Consider the following 8,326-nt stretch of genomic DNA (forward strand, 5'->3'; position numbering starts at 1 on the left):
ACACAGTATATATATATATATATATATATATATATATATATATATATATATATATATATATATATATATATATATATATATATATATATATATATATATGAAATACTTGACTTGGTGAATTCTAGCTGTAAATATACTCCTCCCCTCTTAACCACGTCCCCCGCCACCTCCCGAAATCGGAGGTCTCAAGGTTGGCAAGTATGGTTGGATGACACATCGACATACAGGCTAACGGGCATATACTGTATTTCCCCCGATAGCCTGTATGTCCATGGGTCATTGACCAGGCTAGCACTGCATGCTAAGCATTCGTTGCCCGAACATACTAGCTTTGTTAGACAAGATCATAGACTGTGTTGGACAATATAGTTTACATAGGAAATGTCCATTTCCATTTATTACAAGTAATAAGAAAACGTAAATGCCTTACTTACCTATCAAGGAGGAAATTAGCAAGTTTGGCGTCAGATGAAAAAATCTTCTCCGCCTTCAATCGTCTCCATCTTTCAAAGGCATATTTGATACAAATCCTCATTTTGTTCCTGGCTTTGTCACGAATAAGTTGAGAATCGTAGTGAGGCCTTTTAGATTTACTAAGGTCTGACATGTTTAGTAACTTTACCAGTGGCAGTAGCTAGACGAAGAGGGCGGTGCGTAACTGGCAACCTGGATGTGACACACTCACAGACTTTCTAATTGGTCAAACGGTAGAGGGCGGGACATCGAAATGAAAACAATAACAATATTTCGGGGCTGTAAATCTATTTTTGAAATGAGCATATTCCGGCTGAACTACTGTTATCAGTTAAAGAAGTATTTGAAAAGAAAATGTTTTTTAATGCCTTTTGACATATCAGGGCCATTTAATGACGACTTGACATGAAATTATCACATATGGCTCCTTTAAATCTAAACGTAAATGTTAAACCAAAATGTTGAATCCAAACCAAAATGTTAAATATAAATCTTAAATCTAAATGTGAGAGCTAAATGTTAAATACAATCAGCAAGATAGGATGGAGCTAGACCGTGTAGTATTTTATACGTAAGTAGTAAAACCTTAAAATCACATCTTAAGTGCACAGGAAGCCAGTGCAGGTGAGCCAGTATAGGTGTAATAGGATCAAACTTTCTTGTTCTTGTCAAAAGTCTAGCAGCTACATTTTGTACCAACTGTAATCTTTTAATGCTAGACATAGGGAGACCCGAAAATAATACGTTACAGTAATCGAGACGAGACGTAACGAACGCATGAGTAATGATCTCAGCGTCGCTAGTGGACAAAATGGAACGAATTTTAGCGCTATTACGGAGATGAAAGAAGGCCGTTTTAGTAACACTCTTAATGTGTGACTCAAACGAGAGAGAATACCCAGATTCTTTACCGAGTCGCCTTGTGTAATTGTTTGGTTGTCAAATCTTAAGGTGGTATTAATAAATAGGTGTCGGTGTCTAGCAGGACCGATAATCAGCATTTCTGTTTTCTTAGCGTTGAGTTGCAAAAAGTTAGCGGACATTCATTGTTTAATTTCATTAAGACACGTCTGCAGCTGACTACAACCCGGCGTGTTGGTCAGCTTTAGGGGCATGTAGAGTTGGGTGTCATCTGCATAACAGTGAAAGCTAACACCGTATTTGCGTATGATGTCACCTAGCGGCAGCATGTAGATGCTGAAGAGTGCAGGGCCAATAACCGAACCCTGGGGAACTCCCATACTTGCCAACCTTGAGACCTCCAAATTCGGGAGATTTGGGGGCGGGGGGCGGGGAGGAGTATATTTATAGCTAGAATTCACTGAAATTCAAGTATTTCTTATATATATATATATATATATATATATATATATATATATATATATATATATATATATATATATATATATATATATAAATAAAATAAGTACTTGACTTTCAGTGAATTCTAGCTATATATATATATATATATATATATATATATATATATATATATATATATATATATATATATATATATACATACATACATATATATATATATATATATATATATATACATATATGTATTTTATTATATATATATATATATATATACATATAAATAAAATAAATACTTGAATTTCAGTGTTCATTTATTTACACATGTACACACACATAACACTCCTCTCTACTCATTGTTTTATTTGAAAGTGCAATGCTTTGCAGCCAGTAGCACAGCCTTTGAAGGAGCATAGGTATGGGCAGTGTAATATTCTGGGTTGGAGTCAATAACCAGGCGAGGTGAGGAAGTTACGTCTCTTTACTATATACTTCAGAACCAACTCCCACACTTGCCGTCAGGGTGCGCAATACAACGTAAACCGTTGGCCAACCAAAAAGTAACCAGAGAACACTATATGGTATGTTCTGTGGTTACTTTTTGGTTGGCCAAGCGGACGTGACGACAGGCTGTTCTCACTCAGGTCCGCACGGATTTGGAGGGGGCGTGCCTTAAGTCCGGCTGGAAATCGGGAGAAATTCGGGAGAATGGTTGTCCTGGCAGATTTTCGGGAGAGGCACTGAAATTCGGGAGTCTCCTGGAAAATTCGGGAGGGTTGGCAAGTATGGGAACTCCGCACATTACCTTAACATAGTCCGAGGTCACATTGTTATGGGAGACGCACTGCATCCTGTCAGTAAGATAAGAGTTAAACTAAGAAAAGGCTAAGTCTGACATACCAATACGTGTTTTGATACGCTGTAATAAAATATTATGATCGACGGTATCGAAAGCATATTATTATCCACAAATAACTTCAACTGAAATACAGGACTCTGAAAAATTGTGGTGTGGCTGTTTCAAGATGCACAATAAGGAGGCACCTGAAGAAAAATGGGCTGCATGGTCGAGTCGCCAGAAGAAAGCCATTTCTGCGCAAATGTCACAAAGTATCCCGCTTACATTACGCCAAACAGCACAGAGACAAGCCTCAAAACTTCTGGAACAAAGTAATTTGGAGTGATGAGACCAAAATTAAACTTTTTGGCCACTCGACCACGCAGCCCATTTTTCTTCAAGTGCCTCCTTATTGTGCATCTTGAAACAGCCACACCACAATTTTTCAGAGAGTCCTGTAATTCAGCTGAAGTTATTTGTGGATTTTTCTTTGCATCTCGAACTATTTTCCTGGCAGTTGTGGCTGAAATATTTGCTGGTCTACCTGAATCCCTAATTTTCCACTTCTTAATCAGCGTTTGAACACTGCTGATTGGCATTCTCAATTCCTTGGATTTCTTTTTATACCCCTTTCCTGTTTTATGCAGTTCAATTACCTTTTCTGGCAGATACTTCGACAATTATTTTGCCTTCCCCATGACTCAGTATCCAGAAACATCTGTGCAGCACTGGATGAAAGACGCAATGGTCTGTCAGAAGCTCACTGACCTTTTATACACACACATTAATTACAAACAAACATGTCACAGGTGAGGATTGGAACCTTGATTAGCCATTCAAACCTGTTTGTGTCAACTTTTGTGCATGTTATCAGATCAAAGTCACTGGGGTATGTAAACTTTTGATCAGGGTCATTTGGGTACTTTCTTTTATAATTTTGATTTAAAAAGAGTAAACACAGTTGTTTGCCAATAAATAGCTTGACACAACCATTAAGCATGAGTGGAAGAAAGCTTTTTGTGTTATCATTCATATTCTCTGAAGAATGGCCAAGAAATCATAAATTATCCCAGGGTATGTAAACTTATGAGCACAACTGTACAGTCGTATCTGTGTTAATAGAACCCAGTTGTAGCTGGGATGCGTTGTCTTTAATCTCCTTTCTAATGAGTTCAATTTTCTTATTGAAGAAATTCATAAAGTCATCTGCAGAGTGGGTGGAGCTACTGGGAGGAGTCCCTTGTTGGGTTAGCGATGCTACTGTACTGAACAAATATTTAGGATTGTTTTTGTTGAGGCGGATGAGATTTGAGTAGTTTTTAGCTTTAGCTAAGGTAAGCATGCATTTATAAGTTATTAAACTATCACTCCATGATTGATGGAAAACCTCAAGTTTTTAATTAACTTTAACTTTTAAAAAATTCAGCAATATTTTGACACAAATGCAATTTTAGGATCAGAAAGTCTAAACACATTTGTTTAATTGAATACTCTGGCGGGCACTAGGACCATGCTCACACTCAGCAGAATGGGTGTGGTTTTATGTACCTTCTTGGGCACACTATAAAAGTGCATATTGTGTTTGTTTGTGCATTCTTATGTTGGCAGTCTTACAATAAAGACCTCAAAGAAACAACGCTGTGTTTCTTGCATTTGCCACATTGGTGACCCCGACAATGTTTCACGCAGAAGAGGAAGCTGTGTCTTCATCGGCCATGTCGCCCCAACTCCAGCAACCTGCAACCCCCGCGGGGACAAAGCTTCCGGAGTTCTGGCAGAGCGACCCGGCATCATGGTTCCAGCACATCGAGGCACTTTTCCACCTGCGAGGAATCGCCGGCGACGACTTCCGGTATTACTTGGTCGTAACAGCCCTCGACCAGGCGACCACTCGCCGCGCCATGCAGCTGTTGCGAACGCCTCCACAGCGCGGCAAGTACGCTGCACTCAAGAATCTTCTGCTTTGGAGATTTACTCTAACTGACGCTGAGAGGGCAGATAGACTTCTTTCCCTGCCCGGTTTGGGCGATAGCACCGCCTTGGATCTGATGGACAGTATGCTGTCGCTGCTGGGCTCCGAGGAGGGCGGGTTCATTTTCCCGCATCTTTTCTTGCGGCAGCTACCACCTGCGGCCCGTGCGGTGTTGGCTAACTCAGCTTCTCTGGCGTCCGGCGACTACCGGGGCTTGGCTGAAGAAGCTGACCGGGTGCTTCTGGCTTCCAGACGGTTTGCCGCGCAGAGCGTAGAAGCGCCCCCCCTGCAGACGATGGAGAACGCGGACCCAGCAGTGGTGGCGGGAGTCGCTACCCGGAAAAGGCGCGAAGCGAGTCAGTGCTTCTTCCATCAAGGTTTTGGCGCCAAAGCTCGACGGTGTGTCCCTCCATGCTCCTTCACGGCCCCGGGAAACTCCAACGCCAGCGTTCAGTAGCAGCTGTGGGCGCCGGCGAAGCAAGTGAGCTGCTCTTCATCGCTGACTCGTCGTCAAGGAGACGTTTCCTGGTGGACTCCGGTTCGCAAGTCAGCCTGTTACCTGCCACGGACGCGGACAGGGCGACAGGTGGCTGCGGGCCGCTGCTGAATGCCGCCAACGGCTCGTCGATCGACACTTTCGGCTCCAGGTTGGTGACTGTGTGCTTTCATGGACGCAAATTCCAGTGGGACTTTATCATCGCCGCCATCACGGTTCCCATTATTGGCGCGGATTTTCTGTGTGCTAATGGACTGCTTGTTGATGTTGCTAACCGCCGATTGATTGATGCTGTGTCTTTTTCAACTTTCACATGTAAGGCGGGGGGACTTGGACCGTTAACACACGCTAATTATTTGGTATCTGGTGACGTTTTTCAACGTTTGCTGGCGGATTTTCCGTCATTAATCACTCCCACTTTTTCCACCGAGGACACTAAACACGGTGTTGAACATTTCATTCCCACGGTGGGCCCGCCAGTTTTTGCGCGCGCCGTCTTGACGCGGCTAAATCAACCATTGCTAAAGAGGAGTTTGCTACTATGGAGCGTTTAGGCATCGTTAGGCGTTCTAATAGCCCGTGCACATGGTGCCCAAGTCAGACGGTTCCTGGCGGCCTTAACAACATCACAACGCACGACCGCTACCCTATTCCGCACATCCAGGACTTTTCGGCGCGCCTGGCTGGCGCCGCCATTTTCTCGAAGGTAGACTTAGTTCGTGGTTATCACCAGGTGCCGGTGCGTGCCGAGGACATGCCCAAGACCGCAGTAATAACCCCGTTTGGGCTTTTTGAGTTCCTGCGTATGCCTTTTGGCCTGAAGGGGGCAGCACAAACCTTTCAGAGATTAATGGACTCAGTTTTGCGCGGCCTCAATTTTGTGTTTGTTTATCTGGACGACATTTTGGTGGCGAGTCCTTCAGCCGAGGAGCACCAGTCACACCTAACACAGGTGTTCACACGTCTTGACGAGCACGGCCTGATCGTCAATCCTTCTAAATGTCAGTTTGGGCTGTCAGGGATTGATTTTTTTAGGTCACCGTATTTCGTCGCTGGGTGCGATCCCTTTGCCTTCAAAAGTGCAAGTGGTGGCAGATTTTCCTCGTCCCTCTACTGTCAAAGCTCTGCAGGAATTTTTGGTCATGATTAATTTTTATAATCGGTTCCTTCCTCGCGCTGCCCACCTCCTGCAGCCTCTTTATGGTGCCCTACGGAACAAAAAGGCGAGCGATTCCCTCGAATGGTCTCCTCAGCGAGTCCAAGCTTTTCATAGGGCTAAATCCGCGCTCGCAGAAGCTGCTCTCCTCGCCCACCCTGTTTCCGCGGCGCCCGTGGCTTTGACAACGGACGCGTCTGATGTCGCCGTGGGCGCTGTAGTTGAGCAGCGGGTGGCGAATGTATGGCAGCCCCTTGCGTTCTTCAGTCGTAAACTGCGAGATAACGAGCGGAAGTACAGTATATTTGACCGAGAGTTGTTGGCACTGTATCTTGCAACACGCCATTTTCGTTTTCTGTTGGAAGGTCGGTCCTTCACGGCTTTTGTTGACCACAAACCCCTGACGTTTGCCATGTCAAAGGTCACAGAGCCTTGGTCAGCCCGTCAGCAGCGTCACTTGTCGGCCATCTCTGAGTTCACTACGGACATTCAGCTTGTGGCCGGTAAGGCCAACCCTGTGGCTGACTGTCTCTCACGCGTACTCGTGTGCCCCGTGCAGCTCGGTTTAGATTTTCGGGAATGGCCGCTGACCAGCCCGACGACCCCGACATCCGCGCACTCAAAACTGACGGTACAGCGCTAGTGCTCGAGGAGGTGGTAGTTCAGGATGGCGGTCCCGCCCTCCTCTGCGATGTTTCCACTGGCCGCCCTCGGCCGGTTGTTCCGGTAGACTGGCGCCGCCAGGTTTTTGACGCAATACACTCCCTGTCGCACCCTGGCGTTCGGGCTTCCGTCAAGTTGGTTGGTGCCAAGTTTGTTTGGCCTGGCCTTAGGAAGGATGTTAGGCAGTGGGCAGCCGGCATGCGTGGCATGTCAGCGCGCCAAGGTCCACCGGCACACAAAGGCGGCCCCTCGAACCATTTCCGATTCCGGTCAGGCGGTTTGACCACGTGCATGTAGACTTAGTTGGCCCCCTCCCTCCGTCGCAGGGTTATACACATTTGCTAACAATGGTAGATCGTACCACCAGATGGCCGGAAGCGGTTCCTCTTTCCTCCACTGCCTCGGTAGACGTTGCTCGCGCGTTTCTGTCAGCCTGGGTTGCGCGTTTTGGCACGCCGTCTGATATCACCTCGGACAGGGGATCCCAGTTTGTGTCAGAGCTTTGGTCAGCGTTGGCCCAGTCCTTGGGTGTGCAGGTGCACCGTACTACAGCCTACCATCCCCAAGCTAACGGCTTATGTGAACGTTTTCACCGGTCGCTTAAGGCGGCTTTGCGTGTGGCGCTCGTTGATAGCAATTGGATTGACCGTTTACCTTGGGTTATGCTCGGGTTGCGCTCAGCCCCTAAAGAGGATCTTGCAGCGGCCCCCGCTGAATTGGTGTTCGGTTAGCCACTCCGCGTTCCGGGGGAATTTTTACCTGAGGGTTGTACCCCGCGACCGTTTCCCTTTTTGTCGAGGGGGTCCTTGGCTCCCGGCCCGATTCACCACTGTTTCCCTAAGTCGTTAGTGCCATCGGAGCTTAAATCTGCCCGTTTTGTCTTCGTACGTCACAACGCCCACCGTTCTCCCCTCCAACCGCCTTACGATGGCCCATTTAGGGTGCTGGAACGCGGTCCTAAAAACTTTGTGCTGGATATGGGCGGGCGCAGGGAATGCGTTTCTCTGGACAGACTTAAACCGGCGCATTGTGTTGCAGGTGAAGAAATACTGCCGGGCCAAGTCCCGCGCCGAGGTCGCCCCCCAAAATCTGTTCGGGTTGAATGTCTTTCGCCTCCCCCGGACCTTGATGTTTGTTCTGCTCCACAAGGCACACCCGCTTCGCGGGATGGACATTGTAGCCGTTACGGCAGGCGAGTGAGGCCCCCTGACAGGTTTTCTTTTTCCCCATAACTTGCTGTCTGGGTGTTCGGGGGGGGGGGCTGTGTGGCGGGCACTAGGACCATGCTCACACGCAGCAGAATGGGTGTGGTTTTATGTACCTTCTTGGGCACACTATAAAAGTGCATATTGTGTTTGTTTGTGCATTCTTATGTTGGCAGTCTTACAATAAAGACCTCAAAGAAAC

General features: G+C 46.4%; 1 protein-coding gene across 1 annotated transcript in view; it reads left to right on the forward strand.

Annotated features, from left to right (window-relative positions):
• Positions 1-8,326, forward strand: part of capns1a (calpain, small subunit 1 a) — a 218,874-nt gene that overhangs the window by 93,392 nt on the left and 117,156 nt on the right. The window lies entirely within an intron of this gene.

This window comes from Entelurus aequoreus, linkage group LG05, assembly GCF_033978785.1.
Source record: "Entelurus aequoreus isolate RoL-2023_Sb linkage group LG05, RoL_Eaeq_v1.1, whole genome shotgun sequence".
Lineage (NCBI taxonomy): Eukaryota > Metazoa > Chordata > Actinopteri > Syngnathiformes > Syngnathidae > Entelurus > Entelurus aequoreus.